The sequence below is a fragment of the Triticum urartu genome, chromosome 7 (genome assembly GCF_003073215.2).
Source record: "Triticum urartu cultivar G1812 chromosome 7, Tu2.1, whole genome shotgun sequence".
Taxonomy (NCBI): Eukaryota; Viridiplantae; Streptophyta; class Magnoliopsida; order Poales; family Poaceae; genus Triticum; species Triticum urartu.
Genome location: NC_053028.1, coordinates 347,814,700 through 347,840,665, shown reverse-complemented (window position 1 = coordinate 347,840,665; position 25,966 = coordinate 347,814,700).

Here is a 25,966-nt window from a genome sequence, read left to right as displayed (position 1 = left end):
TGAAGGCAACTTAGGTGGTTAATGTGTTCGGTATTGATGACGCGGCCCGAGCTTTATGCGGGACAAGGTTCCATCCCCCAAGCCGGTCCCAAGGTGGCGGAGCAAAGAGCTCGGCACTCCGAAGTGGTGACATAGCACGGTCAATGCGGGCCGGCAGAGTGATGCCGAAGTCCCTGGCATGGGGTAATGAAGTGTTGACAAAGCCCCCCGTCCAGCCGAGGTGACGTGGTATATCAGTACGCCGAGTTGACGATACTGCCCAACCCAGATCACTTTCTTGTGCACAAAAAATAGTGCAAACCGGAGATAATAGTAATAATAATAATTAAAAAAGGTCGTTGCATAATAAATAATTTATGCAAAGTGAGTAATAAAAGAAATATGGCCTGGCGCCGAAGTTAATGTCGATGCAGGGCGTCGGCGTGATGCCGTAAAGGCGTGGCAAAATCTGAATTCACAGGTCGGTCTGAGTTCCGGATGCGGCGTTCGCCGGACCATGTACGGAAACTGACCAAACCACCATGCGACCGTCGTTAATGTGGCCATCATTTGATAGACCTGTGTACATATGATGAACAAACCAGAGTAATAATTACTTGGGAAAAATGAACCCGAACAAGAAAAAAAATACTAGGATTAATAGCACCTGGTTTATTTGTTGTAGCAATCCGAAGAAAGGTGATTCCGAAAATTGGGACTCGATCCGCACACCCATTGCCTGATGGGAGATAAAACGACGGTATGGCGATGCTGGCAAAGGTTGGCTCACCGAGGCAAAGCCCTCGGTCCAGCTAACATGACGGAGCTGGTCGGCTAGTGACGCCGAAGTCTTCGGAGTAGGTTGATGAAGAGATGGCGAAGCCCCCGGTCCAGCCGAGATGTCAAAGCCTCGATGTCAGCCGATGAGTCGAAGTAGGTCGGCGTGATGGACACCGGCTTGAAGGAGCAACAGTGTGGCCCTGCCGATGCAGGTCGTGGTGTGATCAATTCCGGCTTGATGAAGTAACCGTGCGGCGATGGCGGTGTGCCCGCTCTGGGTAATCCGTGGGGCGGCGATGTAGGTGATGATTTATCCTTCATGATGTCGAACTCTTGTTCGGCTTGCCGAGATGATGATCCGAAGAAGTTGAGCTGGGCTCAACAAAGTGACGACGTGTCTAGCGCAGGTCGGCAGCCCTGGAGCAATATTGCCGGAATGGTTTGACACCAGCATGATGTTGAAGATCATGTTCAAAAGATTTTAAAGTTAGCGGGATGTGTTCGGGAACAAAACACAATACCCCATACAAAACTTCCTTCAAAAGGGATGTCGGAAATCCCGTTCATAAAAAAGACGAACTCGGGTCGGATTCGTTTTCGCGCAGAAAACAGATTCGGAAAGTGATGCACTAATCAGAAGGTTGCCGGAGTTTGGACGGTCGGATCGAGCTGAAATTTTGAGAGATGGTAGATATAGGAATTCCGCAGCCGATCAACGGTTGGATCTTCCAAAGGACATCCGAGCTAGAAGCTGGACACCACGCCCTAAACTCGTCCAGATTTGACAGGACTCCGGTATATCGTGGATTGCCAGAGATTCCTCCATCGGAACTCGACAAAATTTTCCAGGGTTGTTGTAGACTCAATTCCGCACAATTCCAACGAAGCAATCATTAAAACGACACTTGAGGAGGCGGTGGCGGCGGACACAAGTTTGTTGTCCAAAAAACAACACGGTCGCCCGAGGGCAATGTTGACGTTGAGCCCCCGGGCTCCCTGGATGATTCCTCCATGATCTTGATAGAGATCGGAGTTGATGTTTATAAAGGCCCTCATCCGAACATGACGATCGGAGGTAGGGTGCAGTCCTTGGTCGAACCAAGGTGACAAGTCGAGCTGGTGACGAAGATGTCGAAGTCACAGTTGATCTGCAGGCGAGCCATCAACCTTTTGCTGAACACACAGCGGAACTCTCGATGAAAGCACCAATGTCGGTGTCAAAACCGGCGGATCTCGGGTAGGGGGACCCGAACTGTGCGTCTAAGGCGGATGGTAACAGGAGGAGGGGACACGATGTTTTACCAGGTTCGGCCCCTCTTGATGGAGGTAATACCCTACATCCTGCTTGATTGATATTGATGATATGAGTATTACAAGAGTTGATCTACCACGAGATCGTAGAGGCTAAAACCTAGAAGCTAGCCTATGGTATGATTATTGTATATCATGTATCGACTAGCCTGGCCTCAGTTTATATAATGCACCAGAGGCCTAGGATAACAAGAGTCCTAGCCGAATACATCGGTGGGGAGGAGTCCTTGTCTTTATCGGCAAGTCTTGTGGAATCTTCCATGTATGCGGCAGCTGTCCGAACTGGCCCATGAGTATACGGCCACGGGGGTCCTCGGCCCAATCTAACAGATCGGGAGACGACGTGGTGAGTACCCCCTAGTCCAGGACACCATCAAGCACCATACCCTGATGGGTGCGGTGGTTGAGAAGATTCAGTCCGCCAAGAGCGGGCTGAATTAAGCCTTTACCAGCCTACTAACGGGCTTTGAGGTATGCGGTGTAAGACGCCTTTTTATATGAAGGAAATATGCCTGTATACAGATAGTAGCCCCTGAGACTCTGTTCGGTTTTGAAAAAAATGAACAGAGGATCAAATGAATATCGCAGAAGGTAACATACATATCTATTGAATGAACAGGCTTCCCTGTTGGGAGCGACCGCCCAGGCCGCTGAAGTTTCCGAGCTCAAGCCAAAGCTGAACTTGGCCAATGATGACCTCGACCGCATTAACAAGCTGTTCGATGAGGCGCAAGGTATGTTTTTGTACAACTGAAATTATATGCGAGTGTGGAGTTTAAGCTAACACACTTTCTCGTGTAAATGATTGCAGGCAGTGCGGCCGAGGTCGAGACCCTCAAGGGTGCCCTGTCGCAAGTCAAAGAGCAGGCAAGGGTGAGTAGAGCGGCCGCTGATAAAGCGGCTGTAGATTTAAAAGCCGAGCAGGCCACCCGCCGCCAGTATGAGGAGAGGGTCACCTAAGTCGAGCAAGAGCTCAAGGACGCTACTCGTAAGTGTGAGGCCTTGGAGGAGAAGAATAAGGCCCAAGCGGTCAAACTCTCTAAGGCTCTCCAAGAGGCCAGGGAGGCGCAGACTGAGTGCCGAGCAGCTCACAAGGAGATTAAGCAGGCTGAACATATAGCGGCTGGTAAGCCCTTTCTTTTGCAGAGTAAATTCGACAGCCAAAAATATGCCCTGATTACTCAATTATGGAGTTCTCCAGATGCATTTGCGGATCTTCCGAAGAGTGTCGCTAATGCTACGAAAATTTTCTGGGCCCAAGAGGGGAACATGATGGAGAAACTCTTCTGGTCGCAGTACTTGGTGACAGAGCATCCAGCGCTCTTGAACGACCAGATGATGCAGCTGGCGGAGCTGCATAGGATGTCCAGACTGGCCATGAAGGACATCGTAGTTCGGTTATGGCCAGCCGAACCCATTCCTAGTAGCTACTTCAGCCTGGTCAAGCGGCTTGCTGATGCCCTACCCCGAAATGAAGCTGTTAAGCGCTCCTCGTCCATTGAGGTTGCTCGGATGGCCTTTGCCCATGTCAAGATGCACTGGTCAAAGATGGAGGCCGCCGTCGTGTCAGTTGAGGGCCCTCCTGAAGGCAAGGACTGTTGCAAGTCGGAGCGATATTTCAAAGACGTCCTAGAGGGTGCCCGTTTAATAGAGGGTCAATGCTCGAAGGATATTATGTTTGAATGAATGTATCCGGGCTGCCCAAACTTTGTGTTATGAAACAAAGCTTGTATGATATACTTGTGCTTTCATCTAAAATTATTTTCCTCCTGTGTCATTGTTTCTATATCTAAGAGTTTGCCAGTCATCGGCTTCAGCCCCCACGTAGATACTACGGGGGTGTTCGAAATAGCACATGACCACACTTGACCCAACGTCTTGGTCCGTAAAGGAGGTGACCGTGCAGCGAACTAGGCAATCACACTATGAGGCTCTATCACTCTCACTTAGCCATAGGAGTTTGACAATGGGACTATGAACTAGCCCCTGGTGCGCGTGCGGCTCTCCAAACTTGGATGCTTTAGGCGCGTGACCGGGTGGAGGCCAGTCCTTCGTATAATACGAAACAAAAATCACAAAAGATTTAGTAAGTCACTGAACCACTGACCAACTCTCGCTATATCATGATAGTCAGTTTTCAGCTTTCTCTACTAAGGTGTTTGACCGGATGAACCAAAAACACAATCTCAGTAGTTCTCCATTTACTACCTTAGCCGAACAAGCAGAACGTAAGGTGGTAACCACAAGAGCCGGACAACCCAACTATTGGCCAAAGACATGATTCAGGGCCGATGCATATAATGCGGTATTCAGGACGCCGAAGTAAACTATAAAAGTATTTGGACTTCTGTTTTTGAAAAAAGTATATGTGGCCGAATAGAGCCCCTGGCAATTTATGCTGAGGTGTGTATGTCAATATGTCATGAAGACGGAATACAGATTATGTAATAAGCCAATATCGAATAAGGTTGGACAAAAACTATTTCCGCTATAGTCTGATCGATACGTCAAACATGTTCTTACAGAGAATGCCATAATCATCAAGGTTATTTTACATGCCAAGAATTTGAGAACAAGGGGAAGCTGTATATAGGTCCTAAAAAAGAAGGTGGTCTTGAAGATCCTTTGGACACCCTACTACATGTCTGCTCCGCTTTTCACCTTGGTGTAGGATCCTTTGAGAGGATCAACGATCGAGTATACAGAAGGGGCCTAGGAAAGGGCCCTTGGTACCACCGAAAAGTGATTTGGATTTTAAAGAACCTGAAAAATAAAGAAGATAAAAAAGAGAAAAAGGAAGAATATTAAGGTCCGAATAGGGTTGAGCCGTATTGTGGACTTTGTCCTTAGTGTGCCTCCATCCTTGCCCATGGTATTTTTAGTGCGTAGTTATGTATGCGCGGTACGTATGCCGCAATTAGGTGGGTGTTTTGACGGAGGCCGATTTTCTAATCAAGTTCTGGAACAACCAAAATGTTGTTCTGTAGGGTAGACCGGACTCGTTTGACAGTGTCCGAGGGCTTGATGAAGTATCTGGCTTGATAAGGCCACCCTGTACCTCAGCTACAAGGGCCGCCGTATGCTCCTCAGTATGAAGGGAGCGCTCCATGTTTCCATTGACTGTTATAACACCGCGTGGTCTGAGCATCTTAAGCTTTAGATTGGCATAGTGCAGGATTGCATTGAAACGGGCAAAAGCGGTTCGTCCGAGCAGTGCATGATAATCACTATGGAAGGGGACGATGTCGAAGATCAAATCTTCGCTTCAGAAGTTATCCAGTGAGCCAAAGACTACCTCTAGCGTTATTGTCCCTATGCAGCAGGCCTCTATGCCGGGTATTACTCCTTTAAAGGTGGTTTTAGTGGGCTTGATCCTTGAGGGATCAATTCACATTTTACGGACAGTGTCCGGATAAAGCATGTTAAGACTGTTGCTGCCGTCCATGAGGACTCGCGTGATATGGAATCCGTCGATGATTGGATCGAGGACAAATGCTGCCGAACCTCCATGATGGAAACTGGTTGAATGTTCTCTGCGGTCAAAAGTGATCGGACAGGCCGACCATGAGTTGAATTTTGGGGTGACTAGCTCTATGGCGTAAACGTCCCTTAGTGTGCGCTTGCGCTCCCGCTTATGGATATGAGTGACGTATATCATATTCACTGTTTTTACCTCAAGGGGAAATTTCTTTTGCCCCCTGTGTTTGTTGGGCGAGGCTCATCATCATCCTCGCTAGGCGGCCCTTTCCCCTTATGTTCGGTGTTTAGCTTACCGGCCTGTTTAAAGACCCAACAATTTCTGTTGGTATGACTCGCAAGCTTGTCCGGGGTGCCATGGATCTGGCAAGGCCGATATAGTATTATGTCCAAACTGGATGGACCATGTTTGTTTCCTTTGAATGGCTTCTTTCGCTGACCGAGTTTAGATCCACTTAATCCGGCGTTGACCGCCGGGTCTTCGGTATCTTCATTGTTGCTTCGACGCTTGTGTTTGTTGCATCGTGGCCTACCGTTGCCATCTCTGGCTTCGGAGGTGCCAGGGTCACTGGTGCTGTTGCTTCTATGAGCTAGCCAGCTATCTTCTCCCACGCAAAAGCGGGTCATGAGTGTGGTAAGGGCTACCATGGACTTTGGTTTTTCTTGGCCGAGATGCCGGGCGAGCCACTCGTCACGGACGTTGTGTTTAAAGGCCGCGAGGGCTTTGGCATCCGGACAATTGACAATTCGGTTCTTTTTAATTAAGAACCTGGTCCAGAGCTTTGAGGCTGACTCTCCGGGTTGCTGGACTATGTGACTGAGGTCATCGGCATCCGGAGGCCGGACATAGGTACCTTGGACGCTGTCGCTAAAGGCATCTTCCAAATCTTCCCAGCTACCAATAGAGTTCTCTGGGAGGCTATTTAGCCAGTGTCGTGCTAGTCCTTTCAGCTTTAAGGGGAGGTATTTGATGGCATGGAGATCGTCACCGCGGGCCATGTGGATATGGAGAAGGAAATCTTCAATCCATACGGCGGGATCTGTCATGCCGTCATATGATTTGATGCTTACGGGTTTAAACCCTTTTGGGAACTGGTGATGCATTACCTCGCCGGTAAAGCATAAGGGGTGTGCGGCGCCTCTGTATCGGGCAACGTCACGACGGAGTTCGGATGACATCCGTAGTCGGTTTTCGGCCCTGGTGAGGTTGTGCCTAACGCGCCAGGCTTGACGGTCGTCTTCTCGCATTGGGGCGCACCCCCTTGATCCATAGATTGATCTAGCTTGGCCTGTTCTATTGCTCAGGTCCTGCTGTAGGTCGTAGGTGGTGCCTCAGCAGGTTTGTCCTCAGCCGGATCCTTCCTGTCTTCACCGTCATCCTCCTTGGGTGTATCCACCATATACACGTCGTATGTGGAGGTGGCCGTCCAACGTTCGGTAAACGGCAGGTCTTGGCCTTGTTCGTCTCCGGCATCGTCGTCCATGCCATCGATGTCTTCAGAGGTGTAATCCAGCATGTCGGTTAAGTCCTCGATGGTGGCTATGGAGTGGGTGGTGGGTGGGACACAAAATTCCCCAATCTCCGCCCCTAATCCGGGCTGGGCATAGTTCAGAGGTGATTCCTCTGTGATGGCGAGGGACCACATTAAGTCTAGAGACTCGTTTAAGAGCGAGGATTGGATGGGGAAATGAGAGTCCGTGGCTCTAGCCAGGGCAAATGCCTCCTGGCCATGCTCGCTTGGCGCGGACTTCAAGAGTTCAGAGCTAGAGTCCAGGGGCGAGTCCGGCCTTTCAATGATAGGGGGAACCCAGTATGATTCCGAGTTTGCCGAGGACATAATCGCCTCCGTATCTCTAGTAGTGAGCTTCATAGCAGAGAGTCCGATGGGCTCCAAACTCCCATCTTCGGACCTGGCAATTTGCTCCGGATCTAAGGCCAGAGCGGTAGTCGGGGCCGCGAACCCTTCAAAGATCAAATCTCCTCAGACATCAGCGACATAATTTAGGTTCCCAAAACTAATATGATGACCAGGGGCACAGTTTTCAATCTATTCGAGGTGGCCAATTGAGTTGGCACGCAGAGCGAAGCTGCCGAACACAAAAATTTGACCAGGGAGGAAAATTTCCCCGGAAACGGCATCGTTGTTGATGATTGTATGAACCATCGAACCTTCTGTTGACGACACAGTGGAACTCTCAATGAAAGCACCAATGTCGGTGTTAAAACCGATCAATCTCGGGTAGGGGGTCCCGAACTATGCGTCTGAGGATCGAAGGTAACAGGAGACAAGGGACACACGATGTTTACCTAGGTTCAGGCTCTCGTAATGGAGGTAAAACCCTACGTCCTTCTTGATTGTATTTGATGAGTATAGGGGTTACAAGAGTTGATCTACCTCGAGATCATAATGGCTAAACCCTAGATGTCTAGCCTATATGAATTCTGATAGCCTCTACAGACTAAACCCTCCGATTTATATAGACACCGAAGGGGCCTAGGGTTGTACAGGGCTGGTTTACAGAGAAAGGAAAATACACATCCAGACATTAAGCTTGCCATCCACGCATAAGAGAGTCCTACCCGGACACGGGGGAAGGTCTTCTACCTTGTATCTTCACGGCCCATCGGTCCGGCCCCTATAACATAGCCCGGACACCCGAGGACCCCTTAATCCAGGACTCCCTCAATGTGAAAGAGTTCTAATGTGTGATCATGTTTTGCTTGTGAGAGAGGTTTTTAGTTAATGGGTCTGCAACATTCAGATCCGTGTGTACTTTGTAAATATCTATGTCTACAATGCTCTACATAGAGCTACTCTAGCTAATTTCTCCCACTTTCAATTCGTATCCAGATTGAGATTCAGAGTCATCCGGATCGGTGTCAAAGCTTGCATCAACGTAACCCTTTACTACGAACTCTTTATCACCTCCATAATCGATAAACATTTCCTTAGTCCTCTTTAGGTACCTAAGGATAATTTTGACCGCTGTCTAGTGATCCACTCCTAGATCATTGTTGAACCTCCTTGCCAAACTTATGGCAAGGCACACACCAGGTCTAATACATAGCATGGCATTATAGAACCTATGGATGAGGCAGAGGGAATGACTTTCATTCTCTCTCTATCTTCTATCGTGGTCGGGCTTTGAGTCTTACTCAATTTCACACCATGCAACACAGGCAAGAACCCTTTCTTTGACTGGTCCATCTTGAACTTCTTCAGAACTTCATCAAGGTATGTGCTTTGTGAAAGTCCTATTAAGCGTCTCGATCTATCCTTATAGATCTTGATGCCCAATATGTAAGCAGCTTCACCAAGGTTTTTCATTGAAAAATTCTTATTCAAATATCCTTTTATGCTATCCAGAAATTCTATATCATTTCCAATTAGCAATATGTCATCCACATATAATATCAGAAATACTGCAGAGCTCCACTCACTTTCTTGTAAATGCAGGCTTCACCATAAGTCTGTATAAAACCATATGCTTTGATCACATCATCAAAGCGTATATTCCAACTCTGAGATGCTTGCACCAGTCTGATGTCTACTACGCAACTTTATTCTTGTAGACTCGTGTTGGGCCTCCAAGCGCAGCGTTTTGTAGGATAGTAGCAATTTTCCCTCAAGTGGAAGACCTAAGGTTTATTAATCCATGGTAGGTGTAGGATGAAGATGGTCGCTCTCAAACAACCTTGCAACCAAATAATAAAAAGTCTCTTGTGTCCCCAACACACCAAATACAATGCTAATTTCTATAGGTGCACTAGTTTGGTGAAGAGATGGTGATACAAGTGTAGTAATGATAGTAGATATTGATTTTTTTATAGTGACAATAAAAACGTCAAGGTAGAAAGTAACAAAAGTGAGCACAATTGGTATGGCAATGCTTGAAAATAAGGCCCAGGGTCCGTACTTTCGCTAGTGCAATCTCTCAACAATACTAATATAATTGGATCATATAACCATCCCTTAAAGTGCGATGAAGAATCACTCCAAAGTTCCTAACTAGCGGGGAACATAAGAAGAAATTGTTTGTAGCTATTCTTTCTGATCGATCTATCCAAGAGTTCGTACTAAAATGACACCAAGTTATTCGTTCCAATCGATCTATCAAGAGTTCGTACTAAAATAACACCAAGTTATTCTTTCCGATCGATCTATCAGGAGTTCGTACTAGAATAACACCAAAGCAAATTCAGATTCATAATACTCAACCCAACACAAAGAACCTCAAAGAGTGCCCCAAGATTTCTACCGAAGAAACAAAAGACGAGAACGTGCATCAACCCCTATGCATAGATTACCCCAACGTCACCTCGGGAATCCGTGAGTTGAGTGCCAAAACATATCTCAAGTGAATCAATATTATACCCATTGTCTCCACAAGTATTCATATGCAAGACATATATCAAGTTCTCTCAAATCCATAAAAGTATTCAATCCGATAAAAATGAAATCTCAAAGGGAAAACTCAATTCGTCACAACAATATAGAGATGGGAAAACACCATATGATCCAACTATATTAATAAAGCCCGCGATACATCAAGATCGTGCCATCTCAAGAACACGAGAGAGACAGAGACAGAGAGAGATTAAACACACAGCTACTGGTAAAAACCCTCAGCCCCAAGGGTGGACTACTCCCTCCTCATCATGGTGGCCACCGGGATGATGAAGATGGCCACCAGTGATGGTTTTCCCCTCCGACGGAGTGCCGGAACGGGGTCTAGATTAGTTTTTCATGGCTATAAAGGCTTACGACAGCGGAACTTCTGATCTAGGGTTACCCCGAGGGTTTTGGAATATTTGGCAATTTATAGGGGGAAGAGGCGGTGCGGGAGGTCAGCGAGGGGGCACAACCCCCCTGGGCACGCCTGGGCTCCTAGGCGCGCCCAGGTGGGTTGTGCCCACCTCGGGCCTCCCTTGTGGTACTTTTTAGCCCATTCGGGTTCTTCTAGTCCAAAAAACTTCTCCAAAAATTTATGCTGCCTTTGGACTCCATTTGATATTGATTTCTTGCAAAGTAAAAAACAAGCAAAAAACAGCAACTGGCACTAGGTACTATGTCAATAGGTTAGTCGCAAAAAATGATATAAAGTTGCTATAAAATTACTGTAAAACATCCAAGAATGATGATATAACAGCATGGAACAAGCAAAAATTATATATATGTTGGCGATGTACCAGCATCCCCAAGCTTAATTCCTACTCGTCCTCGAGTAGGTGAATAATAAACACAGAATTTATGATGTGGAATGCTACCTAACATGTTCATCACATATTATTTTCTTTTGTAGCATGGACATATGGACTTTTATATGGTTCAAAGTAAGAGTCTAGTTTTGACATGAAGATTTCAATACTCAAGCATATCAACAAGCAACCATGTCTTTCAGAATATCAACACTAAAGCAAGTTATCCCTAGCCCATCATGCTCAATCATTGATCCATTCATGAAACACACTCGCATATTAGCGACACCTAATGCTCAAGTACGATCATAGTGCCCCTTAGTTGGTGCTTTATAAGAGAAGATGGAGACTCAAAATAAAAATTTCATAAAGTAAATAGAAAGGGCCTTCGTAGAGGGAAGTAGGGATTTGTAGAGGTGCCAGAGCTCAAAGCGAAAAAGATAGAGATAAAACATTATGGGTGGCATGCTTTTCCTCTCAACGAAAACGATCGAGTAGTTCCCAATACTTTCCATGCTAGATATATCATAGGCGGTTCCCAAATAAAAAGTTAATGTTTATTCATTTTTCCACCATACTTTCACATTCCACGACTAACCATATCCACAGGTGCCGTCCAGACCAACACTTTTCAAGGAATTTATTATTTGACCACATAAAGTAAATTCATTTCTCATTTCAGGACTAGGCATCCCTAACACCTTTGTTGTACTCTCGTGCAATGACAAGTGAATAAACACTCATCTTGAGAATAACACATCTAGCATGGAAAAATATTAGCCACCCCCTACCGTTTCATGAGTGGCACGAGCAAACAAAAAGGAAATCATTTTGAAAATTAGAGATGGCACATACAAATTTTCTTAGAACGGCAGGAGAATACCGCATATAGGTAGGTATGGCGGACTCATATGGTAAAACTGGGTTTAAGGATTTTGGATGCACAAGCTGTTGGCGTCCTGGGAACGGGGGTCCCCAGACTTGCCTGCCTGCGGCCCGCTGCGTGGCTAAGTCATCAGGCCGTACAACCCATCTTCACCAACAAGGCACCCAAGACCCTCGCGAGGGGCCAAGCCTCGCGAGGTGGACGACATGAGACCTCTTCTGGAGCGGCCTAGTCAGGCAAGCTCATGAGGAGCGGAGATATCAAGGCGGGGCAAACCTCACGAGGCTCCCTTGACATGAGCCATGACGACCGACACCAGGCGGGCGCCAGCGCGCGCAATGTCCTTGTTTCCTCTTTGGTTCTAAGGAAACTAGCACAGGCGAGGAGTACTGAGGCATCAGGTAAAGGTTGCCGTTTAGGTGCAACAAGACCAAGACTAGAAGGACGGCAAGACGGAGGTCATCGTGGAGCCCAAGACGGCGCACCACCAGAGCCTTTCGCAGGCGCAGACCACCTTTTGTCAGGACGGCTTGTACTAGTTGTCCCCATTCAAATTGCCCCGCCGTTGTTGGCTCCCTTCCCGCTCAATATTTGGGAAGAGGACCAGGGCCCCAATAAGTAGGGCTAGCCACCACCATAGAAAGGGGGGAAGAGAAAAAGGAGGGGCGAAGGGCGAGAGCAGAGGACATCTTAGATCACTCTTACTCTCACAAGTTAGCCAAGCACAAGAACGCCTCAACCTCAGGAGGCCGTTCTTCCCCTGGTATTGTTCATCATTAGCCCAAGAGGCAATCCACCACCACCACATTGGAGTAGGGTATTACACCACAACGGTGGCCCGAACTAGTATAAATCATGTGTCTTTCTATGCTGTGAGTTCGTCGAGTTCGTCCGTGAGATCTTAGCGAGCTAGGGCGTAGATCTGTAGGAGGAAAAGACTTCGCATGCACCCCAGTGTTCGAACCTTAAGGGTTTGCCGGAACCCCACATCCGACATTTGGCGTGCTAGGTAGGGGTGCGCCGAAGCGTTCCTTCTGTCAGTTCATTGCTCCATCGTCTCCATGGCGGACGCTCGCCGCGCTCGAGCTGAGCGTCGGGCTGCTCTCACCGCCTGCATTGCTCAGACAACTCTCATCAACGGCCCACCTTGTCGTTCTCCGTTCCCCGCCGCTAATGCTGCCACTGGCCCAGTGGGGAACGAGCAGCAAGCATCTTCGCTGCATCCTTCGGTGCGGCAGGACGGCCGCACCGCCACTCCATCGCTGGCCCCAGCCATTTCTTCATCTCACGCACACCGCGCTCCCATGGAGGCGCGTGCCGCACTCCACGCCGCAAATGAGCTCCTGCGCTACCGCCTAGTCGACGACCTCTACGAGGAGTGGCTCGACCGCGTCGCCGAGCTCGTCCGTGCCACAAGGGTCTCCCCGGCACCGTCCCTCTCTCGGCCACATCCTCAGCTAGCCATGGGTGACGAGGCCCGAGGCGCGCCTCCACCACCCCAGCCCAAAGACGGCGCCTTGGCACCAAGGCACGCGGCCCCACGATGCGGTCCACCACGACTCGTGCCCGCGCGTGAAGAAAGAAGCTGCCAAGAAATCCCACGGTCGCGAGAAGCTGCACCCGTGCTTCCCGCACCGCCTCGTCAAGACCATGCGCCGCTTGCGGCGGCGCCACGCAGACCTCGACAAGACCAGGCTCCACCTCCGAGGCGGGCCATGGTAACCACGGCCGGCTGCCGCGCCTTCACCCCCGAGCTCTGCAGCGTCGTCTGGCCAGGCAAGTTCAAGCCGGATCTGCCTCCTCGCTACGACGGCACTGCCGACCCTGCAGAGTTCCTGCAGCTCTACGAGCTGAGCATCGAAGCAGCCAATGGCGATGAGAAAGTCATGGCGAACTGCTTTCCCATGGCTCTCAAGGATGGGGCACACACCTGGCTCCTGAACTTGCAGCACGGCTCGATCTCCTCCTGGGACGAGATGCGCGACCGCTTCGTCGCCAACTTCCAGGGCACCCGCGACCGCCCGCCGGCCGCGACCGATATGCGCCGCATGAAGCAACAACCAGGGAGACCCTCCAGAAGTACATCCAGCGCTTCAACAACACCCGCCTCAAGATCCCCAAGCTCACGGATGAGGCCATCATCTCCGCGTTCTCCGACGGCGTCCGTGATGTCAAGATGAAGGAAGAGCTTGCCATCCACGAGGAGCTCTGCACGTCACAGGAGCTGTTCAACCTCGCGACCAGGTGCGCAAGAGCTGAGGAGGGGCGCCTTTCCCTCCTTGAGCTGCCAGCCGCAGGCACAGAGGAGAAGAAATCCTAGGCCAAGGACGTGAAGCGCAAGGAAGTGGTAGTGCTAGCTGCGGAGCCCAACACCAAATGGGGCAGAGATCAGCCCGAGTCATCCAAGAACAGCCGACCGTTCTGTGCCTTCCACAACCTGAACACCCAAAACACCAGCGACTGCCAAGAGCTCCGATCCCTACGCGAGGGACGCTACGGTCGACGCCCCGAGCGCGGCGACCGGGCTACGGCCGTGGAGGAGGATGAGGGGGGCGGACGCTGGGACGACCGCAGCCCGCGCCAGGAATGGCGCGACAGGCCTCGTGAGGACCGCTGGCAGGACCATCCTCGTGAGGGGCCCTTGAGGGACCAGCCTCGTGAGGACCGCCCGCAAGGCAACACCGGTCTTCCCCCACTGCCGCCACCAAGAAGGAACGACGACCATCATCAGGACGGGGGGCTAGGGGCTTCCAGGAGCCACGTGCAATCACCTGCATCTTGGGCGGCGCCCAGGCCCCAGCCTCTCAGCGCATCTTCAAACGATTCGGTCGCGAGGTGAACGCGGCGCTCCCCAAGCTTGAGGCCGCGCGCCCACTCAAGTGGTCCCAGTGCGCCTTCACTTTCAACTCGGCAGATCAACTCAAGTGCACGGCCACCGCCGGCATCCTCCCGATGTTGTGTTCCCCAGTCATCAGCAATGTGCAGGTTACCAAGACTCTCATCGACGGCGGTGCAGGACTCAACGTCCTGTCCGTAGACACTTTCGACAACCTCCAAGTGCCATATGAGCAGCTCCAGCCTACCAAACCTTTCTCGGGAGTGACCGACGGCTCCACCACACCGATAGGGCAGGTCCGCTTGCCTGTCACCTTCGGCACACGCGACAACTACCGCACTGAGCTCATCGACTTCGACGTCGCGCACATCCGCCTACCGTACAACGCCGTCCTTGGGTATCCGGCCCTGGCGAAGTTCATGGCGGTCACCCACCATGGCTACAACGTCCTTAAGATGCCTGGAAGTGGAGGGATCGTCACAGTCCCGTGTGAAGAGAGGGATGCGGTGTGCTCCCTCGAGCGCGCCTTCCAAGCTGCAGCAATCGACGATCCCGACAGCAGAAGTGAGGGTCCTCCGGAGGCCATCCCCAAGAAGAAGCAGCTACGCCGCGCAGGACCTCAGGAGGATGGCGTCGCGGCAGGAGCCTCGTCAGGATCAGCGTCCGTCCTAGGGGCACCTCCCTCCATCGCATAGGGAGGCGCGCTCGGCGCCCTCCTCGGGCAGGGCTCGGGGGCTCTCTTCTGGAGGGCCTCAGACCTTGCCCACCTCACGAGGGAGGCGCTTGGGAACCACTTGGAGGCGTGCTATGCGGCACGCTTTCCTCAGGAGAACATAGGGCAAGGGGTGCCCACCACTCAGGAGTTCATCGCCAAGACCACGTAGGAACTGCAAGACGCAGGGGCCATGCGCAGCGATAGCCGCACGCAGGGCGCGGCTCACCACCCAGGCGAGGATGCTGAGCTGCGTGTCTGCATCGACATTCCAGGGCTCAACAGGGCCGCATCTGAGGAGCGCTTCTGGCCTTCACGTGTGGGCCGTTGCGGAGGCCCGCCACACGGCTACGTTCACATGCCCCTTGGCTTGCCCAGCGTGCCGTCGGCCTATCAGCACGCCATGCGCTGTGACCTGGCGGCTCAAGAGGCCAGGTACCGTGTCGTCCTAGAGGGAATGGAGACGGTCTTCAGGGAGCCTCCTGAGCCTCCCGAGGCTCAGGGCTCCGGTGGCTCATGAGGAGTCGTTTCTTCGACGCACGCCTTCAGCTGCACCAACTCTGCTTCGTCTACAGAACCAGGTGACATCTTCCGAGCTCATTAAGCTGGGAGCGCCCCTTGGGCTGCATCATTCCTAGGCCATGTGGGTCCGTCCCTACGGCATGTATCCCATTTGCTTATGTCTTTAGCTTACCTTGCTGGGGGCGCCCCTCGGGCTGCATCATCCCCAAGCCGCTCGGGCCAGACCCAGTGGCATGTATCTTCCTGCATTTACCCAAGCTGATTTGCTCTCCCTGCTTAACCTGCATACGGTTATCACCCGCTCGATTGCCACCCGCCGCGGATACATTCACCCCGTGCAATATTCTTGCGCGTTAAAAGGGGGGCTCCTGAGCATCGCGACTCAGGAGCTCTTACTGGCTCTCCAGCCCTCACCCCTTGGCCTTGACCACGGCATCGCGACTTGGCATACCAGCGGCGGCTGAGCTCGCTCGAGGGCCGGGACCTGAGGACGTAGAGTGCTTGCACTTGACCGCCTTGCAGGAACACATAGTGGCCAAGACTCAAGACCAGGCGCAACCCGCCTTGAGGTAGGGCCTCGTGAGTCCCGCGCTGGCTCACGAGTGCCCAGATACACCTCGCAGCCCTGCCGTGCAAGCCACATGTCAGGGCGGGGCTGTACACGCCCCGGGGGCTCCTCCCGGAGGGGGCCCCCATCCCACGCACAAGTGGAAGCACCATGCTCCGTGCTGGCCGTCGACACTACCGAGGAGCGGCTATGCCCGTGCACAAGCGGAAGCACTATGCTCCGCGCTAGTGATAAACAACTGAGGGTGTCCCCACGGTCGTACCAACCTCAGGGAGCCCAAAGCTCAGCGTCCGACCTCACCGCAATGCCTCCCCACGGGAGAGCCACGCGAGGGGGCTAGGCACGGGGGCTGCACTCAGGCCACACCCAAGCGCACGCCACCCAACCAGGTCTCCCGGACCTGGGCACCACGCGCCCCTCTCAAGGCCTCGGCGAGGGCAGGTATGGAAATTGTTTGCACGTCAAGGGGAACTCCTGAGCATCGCGACTCAGGATCCTAACTGGTCACGTATCCCCTCACTCCTTGGTCCGTCCTAGTCTTCGGTCGGCCCAATGGTGGTTGAGGTATGCACGGGGCCGGGCCCTGCCAACGTAGAGCATCAGACTATCCTCGCGAACTCTCCCTATAAGCTATTTGCGCGTCAAGGGGGACTCCTGAGCATCGTGACTCAGGAGCCTAACTGGTCACATAGCCCCTCACTCCTTTGTCCATCCTGGTTTCCGGTCGGCCCAATGGCGGTTGAGGTATGCGCGGGGCCGGGCCCTGCCGACGCAGAACGCAAAGCAAATAGGAAGGAAATCGCAAAATCTTGAAGGAAATATTACAAACATATTGTCCTCACACATCATCCTCACGATACCAAATGAAAAGTCTAAACGCCTCCCTGAGGCCTAACGCATGTTGCAGGAACGAAATAGGAGAGTAGCTGCAGGTCACCCTTGGACGTCGCCATCACCTGCGGAAGGCGCTACCTCGTGAGCAACGTTGTCTCTACCTTCACCACCAGCTGCAGGATCGGCGACATCGCCGGACAGAGGAGCGGAGACAAAGCCATAGAACTTCTCCAACAAGGCCTCCACCTGACCTTGCATGGCTGCGGCGGCGGCCTCGTATCAGTCTTCAGCAACAGGATCCAACAGCCCGTCAAGGCAAGCGTCGGGGTCGCGAAGGTGCATGTGGCTGAAGACGCGAGTCAATGCAACTGAAGACAGAACGTGAGCCTCTGCCTCCGCTATAGGACCAGCACCGTCAACGACTTCCTCGAGCGCCCACACCAAGAGAGGAAGCAGCTGGGCGAGGCCATCCTCGTCGGTGGCCAGCGACCTCTCCAAGCCGTGCTCGTAAATTGTCTTTAGAGCCTTGCGGGACCTCTTCTCGAGATCGGCAAAGGCCGCACGGTCTTCGGTCAGGACTCGCGCCTTGGCGTCGAGCTCAGCCTCCCTCGCCTTCACCTCCCGCTCCAGCTCCTCCAACCGGTCGCGCTCGGTGGCCTGCATCCGCCCCAACTCTGCCAGCTCAGCATCACGGTTCTTGACGTCATCCTCCCGGGCCTTCATTTCCCCCTCCTTCGCTTGGTGGCAGTGTGCTTCTTCGGCGAGCTTGGTGCGCAGGCCCTGCAATTCGTTCTCCAGTGCCTGGCAGCGGTCGCGGGCGACCTCGGCGTCTTTCAACGCCATCTCACGACCAGCTGCGACGTTGGCAGCACCCTGCTTCTCCTTCTCAGAAGCCGCAACGGCCTGGCCCAGTGCCGCGCGAACCGCCAAGTCGGAATGGAGCCAGCCTAAAGCCAGCTCCAGGCGCCCGGCCACAAGGCGTGGGTCTGCGCCCAGGAGATCCGCCTGCAGCTGGGTCATCACCGAGAGAGCACGTTCCAGAGTAGGAGCGGAAGCAGAAGAACCTGGGAGTGGGGGTGCAGTAGTGGGAGGAGGCTACATCATCACCAGGGCCTGGGGCACCGCGACCTCCGGAGTAGCTGGGACCTCGTTAGCCACGCCTGGTGCCGGCGCCTCCGGAGCTAGCGGGGCCATGGGAGCTGGGTCCACGTGGTGATGCTCCTCTTGGTGTTGTGAGGACGACCGAGCTGGGGAGATGCAGGTGCTGCTCCCACCTTTCCCTGAGGAAGGAGGCACGGACGACACATCCTCCTTCACCTTCTTCGTAGAAGACGTCAGCCTGACCAACCAAGGGCCAGCATCAGGAAATGAAGAGTGCAAACATGGACAAGGCGAAGCTCGAGACACTTACTGGTCCACCGCGACATACTTCCGCTTAGGAAGCTTGAAGCCCGACTGCATCGGGGCAGAGGCGGCATCGCGAGGCACCAACGACGACCTGCCCCTCGTTCGGATGGGGGGATGCTCCCTCTCCCCTTGGCGGGCGTCGGCCTCGGCATCATCAGGAAAGGCATGGAGGATCTCGGCCTTGCTCAAAGGGGAAGTCTCCCCCACCTCTTCCAGAGTCTTCTCCGTGTCCACCTCCTCTTCCCCCTCCTCATGGGGCTCGCCAGAAGACACCTCCACCGGTTTCGGTGCCGCGGGGGCTCCCAGGAGCGCCGGCGGCACCAGCCCACGCGCATCAAAGGACGGCCTGGAGGCGACGAATTCCTCCCGATCCTTGCGCTGGAACAGGGGGACAAAGGCGCTTGGTGGGTACTCCTGATTGTCCCCAACTATGAGGCGCAAGACAGCAGCCAATTCATCGTTAGGCAGGGTCCTTCGCCTCAGGAGGGTCATGTTCCCCTCTTCTTCAAGCTCCCACAGGGGGCGTGCACGCGGCTGAAGTGGAGCTACTCACAGGGTCAAGAACTCCCTCAGAAGCACGACCCCCGTCACCTTTACCGCCCTCGCGTTGCCCAGCTTCAGGTCGGTCACCATCTGCCCCAACACCAACGACGCCCGCTCATCAGCAAGCTCCGCCCTGGGCCATCCCCCGTGGAAAGAGGGCGCCGCCGTGGGCAATGCCTGGCGCGGATCGGCGCACTTGGCGTCCATCATGACCCATTTGGATCGAATGTTATCGGCCCTCTTCCCGGTGCTCAAGATCGAGTTGGCCTTGCCGGATGCAATGAAGTTAGCGCATCTGGAGATGTTACCCTCACTGACACGGAGGAAGAAGAAATGGTGTAGGAGCGCCACGGACGGCATCACGCCCAGGTACGTCTCACAGTAGTAGGCGAAGATGGAAAGGAGGAGGACAGAGTTGGGATGGAGATGCAGCGCCTGCAGCCCGTAGTGGTCGAGGACTTCGTAAAAGAAATCGGAGAAGGGAGGAACCAACCCCATGGCGACGCTGCTCGAGAAGAAGGGGAAGAAGGTGCTTTCCTCGGGCTCCAGCGCGTCGGAGGCAAGCCAGAGCTCGGTCTTCCTCCACTCATTGCTCTCGCCCGCCGTCAACAGGCGCACGGAGGCGAGGCTCTTCTCCGTGACGGTGGGCACCTCAAGGGCCGACTCGTACCAAGCCGGCGCTGAGGAAGCCTTGGCCTTGCGCGGCACCATGGATCGCAGCTGCGGAATGAGATCGGAGCGGATCTGGAGATAGCGGTGGCGGAGAGCAAGGAAGGGGATCTGGAGCAAGGCGAAGGAGAAGCAATGAAGGTAAGTGCTGCCTGCGCCAGCCTTTTGTAAGGGCGAGCAGTTGCCGAGGCAGCGTGGGGAAGCAGAGACGCCCACGACCAATCAACCGCCACGCGTCAACCAAGGCCGTAGGCTTTGGGGGCCCGCGGTGCTCCGTGCTTGGCCCTTGGCTTCGCCACGAAGCCAAGCCCGAGCGCACCTTGGCCCCGGGGGCTACTGTCAACGTCCTGGGAACGGGGGTGCCCAGACCTGCCTGCCTGTGGCCCGCTGTGTGGCTAAGTCATCAGGCCGTACGGCCCATCTTCACCAACAAGGCACCCAAGACCCTCGCGAGGGGCCAATCCTCGCGAGGCGGATGACACGAGACCTCTTCTGGAGCAGCCTAGTCAGGCAAGCTCATGAGGAGAGGAGATATCAAGGCGGGGCGAACCTCACGAGGCTCCCTTGACGTGAGCCATGACGATCGACACCAGGCGGGCGCCAGCGCGGCAGCGTCCTTGTTTCCTCTTTGGTGCGAAGGAAACTAGCGCATGCGAGGAGTACTGAGGCATCAGGCAAAGGTTGCCGTTTAGGTGCAACAAGACCAAGACCAAAAGGACAGCAAGATAGAGGTCATCGTGGATCCCAAGACGGCGTCACCACCAGAGCCTTTCGCAGGCGCATACCACCTTTTGTCAGGACGGCTTGTACTAGCTGCCCCCCTTCAAATTGGCCTGCTGTTGTTGGCTCCCTTCCCGCTCAATATTTGGGAAGAGGACCAGGTCCCCAATAAGTAGGGCTAGCCACCACCATAGAAGGGGGGGAAGAGAAAAAGGAGGGGCGAAGGGCGAGAGCAGAGGACATCTTAGATCACTCTCACTCTCACAAGTTAGCCAAGCACAAGAACGCCTCAACCTCAGGAGGTTGTTCTTCCCCTGGTATTGTTCATCATCAGCCCAAGAGGCAATCCACCACCACCACACTGGAGTAGGGTATTACACCACAATGGTGGCCCAAACCAGTATAAATCCTGTGTCTTTCTGTGCCGCGAGTTCGTCGAGTTCGTCCGCGAGATCTTAGTGAGCTAGGGCGTAGATCGGTAGGAGGAAAAGACTTCACACGCACGCCATTGTTCGAACCTTAAGGGTTTGCTGGAACCCCACATCCGACACAAGCAGTAATCCCACTTAGTACAAGGGAAGGCTAGCAAATAGATTGAGAAGCATCCAACCAAGAAACGAAAAATCACATAAGCGAGCATTAAGCATAACTAACACTGAATAATGAACCACAAGTAGGATGTAATTTCATTGCATAACTATTGACTTTCGTGCTTGCATAGGAAATCACAAACCTTGACACCAATATTATTACTAAAGCATAATTACTCACCAACATGACTCCCATATCACTATCATCATACCACAAAACTATTACAAAGAATCAAGTGTATTTTATCCAATGATCTTCATGAAAGTTTTTATTATATCCTTCTTGGATATCTATCACTTTGGGACTAATTTCATATATTGCAATTGCTTTTGACAGGCTCAAAGAAATTTAAGTGAAGAACATGAGCATACAAAAATTTCATCTCTCAAAATAATATAGGTGAAGCGTGAGAGATTTCGACAAACTACTCCAAAAAGATATAAGTGAAGATAACGAGTAGTTATATAAATTGGTGGCTATTTGAGGACTCTATCTTATTTTAAAAAATCAGATCTAAGTATTTTATTCAAACAGAAAACAAATCAAGATAAAATGACATTCCAAGCATAGCACATCTCCTATGAAGAAGGAAAAACTTATGCTAAACCGATACTAACCGATAATTGTTGATGAAGAAAGGTGGGATGCCTACCGGGGCATCCCCAAGCTTAGATGCTTGAGACTTCTTGAAATATTATCTTGGGATGCCTTGGGCATCCCCAAGCTTGAACTTTTGTGTCTCCTTAATTCCTTTTATATCACGGTTTCCCTAAATCTTAAAACTTCATCCACACAAAACTCAACAAGAACTCGTGAGATATGTTAGTATAAATCAATGCAATAACCTTATCATTGTCTACTATAGCAAATCGCTAAAATTATTATTTAACATTTCATACTAAATGCCTCTGCATATTTAATAGTCATATCCTCAAATAGAATCATTAAACAAGCAAGCGTATGCAAACAATGCAAAAATAATAGGAAACTGTCTAAACAGGACAATCTGTAAAGAATGCAAGAACATTCATACTTCTTTAACTCCAAAAATTCTGAAAATTTTCCACACTGTATAAAGTTTATCATAGCTTACGTTGATAAAAATTTCAACATTTTATCACATTCTGACATTTCTAGTGAATTTTGGCAACACCGATAAACTTTCGGTTCTCAAATAGCAACATGTACACTTGAAAATAAGCATGATATAGGCTATACTTAACATTTTTATTGAAATAAAAGATGCAAAAAATTATTGCAAATAACATCAAGAAAATCCTAGCTAATTAAAATGATTCTCAAATAAAAACACATATCATGTGACAAATGAAAATATAGCTTCAAGTGAGATCACCGATAATGTCGAAGACGAAAGAGGGGATGCCTTCCGGGGCATCCCCAAGCTTAGTTGCTTGGATATTTCTTGAATATTACTTTGGTGTTGCCTTGGGCATCCCCAAGATTAGTGTCTTACCACTCCATTCTCTCCTCATATCGATATCTCACCCAAAACTTGAAAACTTCAATCACATAAAAATTAACGAAACTTCGTGAGATAGGTTAGTATGATAAAGACAAATCATCCACTTTGGTACTGTTAAAGACAAGATTCATAATCGTTCTCACAGAATGCTACTATAGCATATCATTTATACAATTTATATTGATCAATATAAGTCATAGAAACTAGAAAACAAGCGAACTATGCATTGAAAACAGAATCTGTGAAAAACAGAACAATCTATAATGATTTGGACAACAACCATACTTCTGCTACTCCAAAAATTATGAAAAATTAGGACAACATAGGGAATTTGTATATCTATCACCTGTAACAAATTCAGACAAAAGCACGTTCCATTGAATTATGAAAATTCCTGGACTGCGCGCAAAAGTTTCTGTTTTTGCATAGAATTAAGTCAACTTTCATTCACACTATCCCAAAGGCTTTACTTGGCACTTTATTGAGGAAAAAATCTATAAAACATGATTAATACAGTAGCCTAATCATGTGAACACATAAAAATAGTAGGGTTAAATGTTGGGTTGGATCCCAACAAGCGCTTTTCTTTAATGCCTTTTAGCTAGGCATGCTGATTTCAATGATGCTCACATAAAAGATAAGAATTGAAACATAAAGTGAGCATCATGAATCATAAGTTCCTCTCTCATAATAGTTTTCAGTAGCATCGTGAATAGATTCATCAATATAACCATCACATAAAGCATTCTTTTCATGATCCAAAAGCATAGAAAATTTATAACTCTCCATATAAGCAATTTTATTCTCATTCACAATAGTGGGGATATAATATGAAACTCGAATACTATAAATTGTTTCCACATTAAAAATTAATGTTTATTGAAAGGGTGTTCAAAATTACGACAATAATTATCACTACTTTTTATAACATAAGTATCATCACAATAATCATCATAAGTATCAACTTTGTTCTCATCATAGTCAATTGAAACCTCTTCCGGAGTGGAATCATTACTAAATAAAGTCATGACCTCTCCAAATCCACTTTTATCATTATAATAGGATTCAACACCCTCCAAAATAGTGGGATAAATAACATCTAAAGTCAACACTCTCCCAAACCCACTTTCATAAATATTGCAATCATCATAAACAGGAGGCATTCAATCATCATAGCAAATTTGATCATTCAAAGTAGGGGGGGCTAAAAAGATTATCTTCATTAAGCATAGCATCTCCAAGATAGGGACAAACATTATTTGTAGCAAATAAATTCTCAAACATGTCATTCTCATCAAACATAGCATCCCCTAGCTTGTGGCTTGGCATATCATAAGCATAATCACTCTCATCATTAATAGTATGAATATCACCAATGGTATAACAATTGATATCATCATAATTTCCCAAGTTGGTGCCAAAAATATTTCCAAGATTATAAGAAGTGTCTTTATCCTCCCAATCATAATTATCACAACAAGCAATGGGATAATGAAATCATCATCAATAGTGCTCTCGGACATTGTGCCATGAGACAAACAAGCAATATCATCATCAAGTGCATCATCATCCACAATTATTTTTTATTCATTTCATGAGGCACAACAATAATAGGAGAAACATTATTTGGGAGAGATACCTTTTTACTTCTATTATTTCTTCTTTTGTTCTTCTTCACGACATCATGTGTGGGTATAATTAATTTCTTCGAGCTTCTTATTGATGAGATTGGCTGAATAGGGAGCTCCTCCTCGTCACCTATTTCATCATGAGAGACAATAGGAGGGAAAGTGGAAATCTTTACCCTTTAATTAGTATTCCTTTTATATTCTATTGGATTTCCCATCTTTCTATAGTTGGCAATATAAGCATTCTCATTGCAATTTACCATGCAAAACATATAGATATTTTTTAGATTAGTTTCAATGTCGTCCGTGAGAGTGAATACTTCAAACCAACTATTTCTATGTGTCAATTCTTCTCTCCCCAAAAATAGAAAAAGCTCATTATAAAGTTCAAGGGTGATCAAGTTATTGCAATATTTGGACACGATTCGATCATGAAAAAGCATGCATTGGAAATTAAGTTGACCAACTTTATTGTAAAGTTCACAAGTAATAAGACAAAGAGAGCATAATTTTGTAGCAAATTCATCTATCACTTTGAGCAAAAAATCGGTTCTATCATGCATATGCTTCTTACAACATCTATCTTCCATGTAAGGCACGTCTTCACAAAGTCTTTCCACTCCACAAAAATTGACATGCTTATAAGAAACATTTTTCTCATGACTAGTGCAATAATCATTAGCATTTTGGACATTCAAAGAATTCATACTAACAACATTTCAATCATGATCATCATTTATGCCAAACATTTTATTGAATTCTTCTTCTATCAATTGAGCACAATTTTACTTCCCACCATTTTCAAGAAAGACATTATAAAGATGAACAATATGAGACCACCTCAATTCCATTTTTTGTTTTATTTTTGGAAACCAAACCAGTGATAAAATAAGAAACTAAAAGATTCAATTGCAAGATCTAAAGATATACCTTCAAGCACTCACCTCCCCGGCAACGACGCCAGAAAAGAGCTTGATACCTACTACGCAACTTTATTCTTGTAGACTCGTGTTGGGCCTCCAAGCGCAGAGTTTTGTAGGACAGTAGCAATTTTCCCTCAAGTGGATGACCTAAGGTTTATCAATCCGTGGGAGGTGTAGGATGAAGATGGTATCTCTCAAACAACCCTGCAACCAAATAATAAGAAGTCTCTTGTGTCCCCAACACACCAAATACATTGGTAATTTGTATAGGTGCACTAGTTCGGCGAAGAGAAGGTGATACAAGTGTAGTAATGATAGTAGATATTGATTTTTTGATAGTGACAATAAAAAATAGCAAGGTAGAAAGTAACAAAAGTGAGCACAAACGGTATTGCAATGCTTGAAAATGAGGCCTAGGGTCCGTACTTTCGCTAGTGCAATCTCTCAACAATGCTAATATAACTGGGTCATATAACCATCCCTCAAAGTGTGATGAAGAATCACTCCAAAGTTCCTATATAGCGGGGAACATAAGAAGAAATTGTTTGTAGCTATTCTTTCTAATCGATCTATCCAAGAGTTCATACTAAAATAACACCAAGTTATTCGTTCTGATCGATCTACCAATAGTTCTTTCTAAAATAACACCAAGTTATTCTTTCCGATCGATCTATCAGGAGTTCATACTAGAATAACACCAAAGCAAATTCAGATTCATAAAACTCAATCCAACACAAAGAACTTCAAAGAGTGCCCCAAGATTTCTACCGGAGAAACAAAGATGAAAACATGCATTGACCCCTATGCATAGATTACCCCAATGTCACCTCGGGAATCCGCGAGTTGAGTGCCAAAACATATATCAAGTGAATCAATATGATACCCCATTGTCACCAC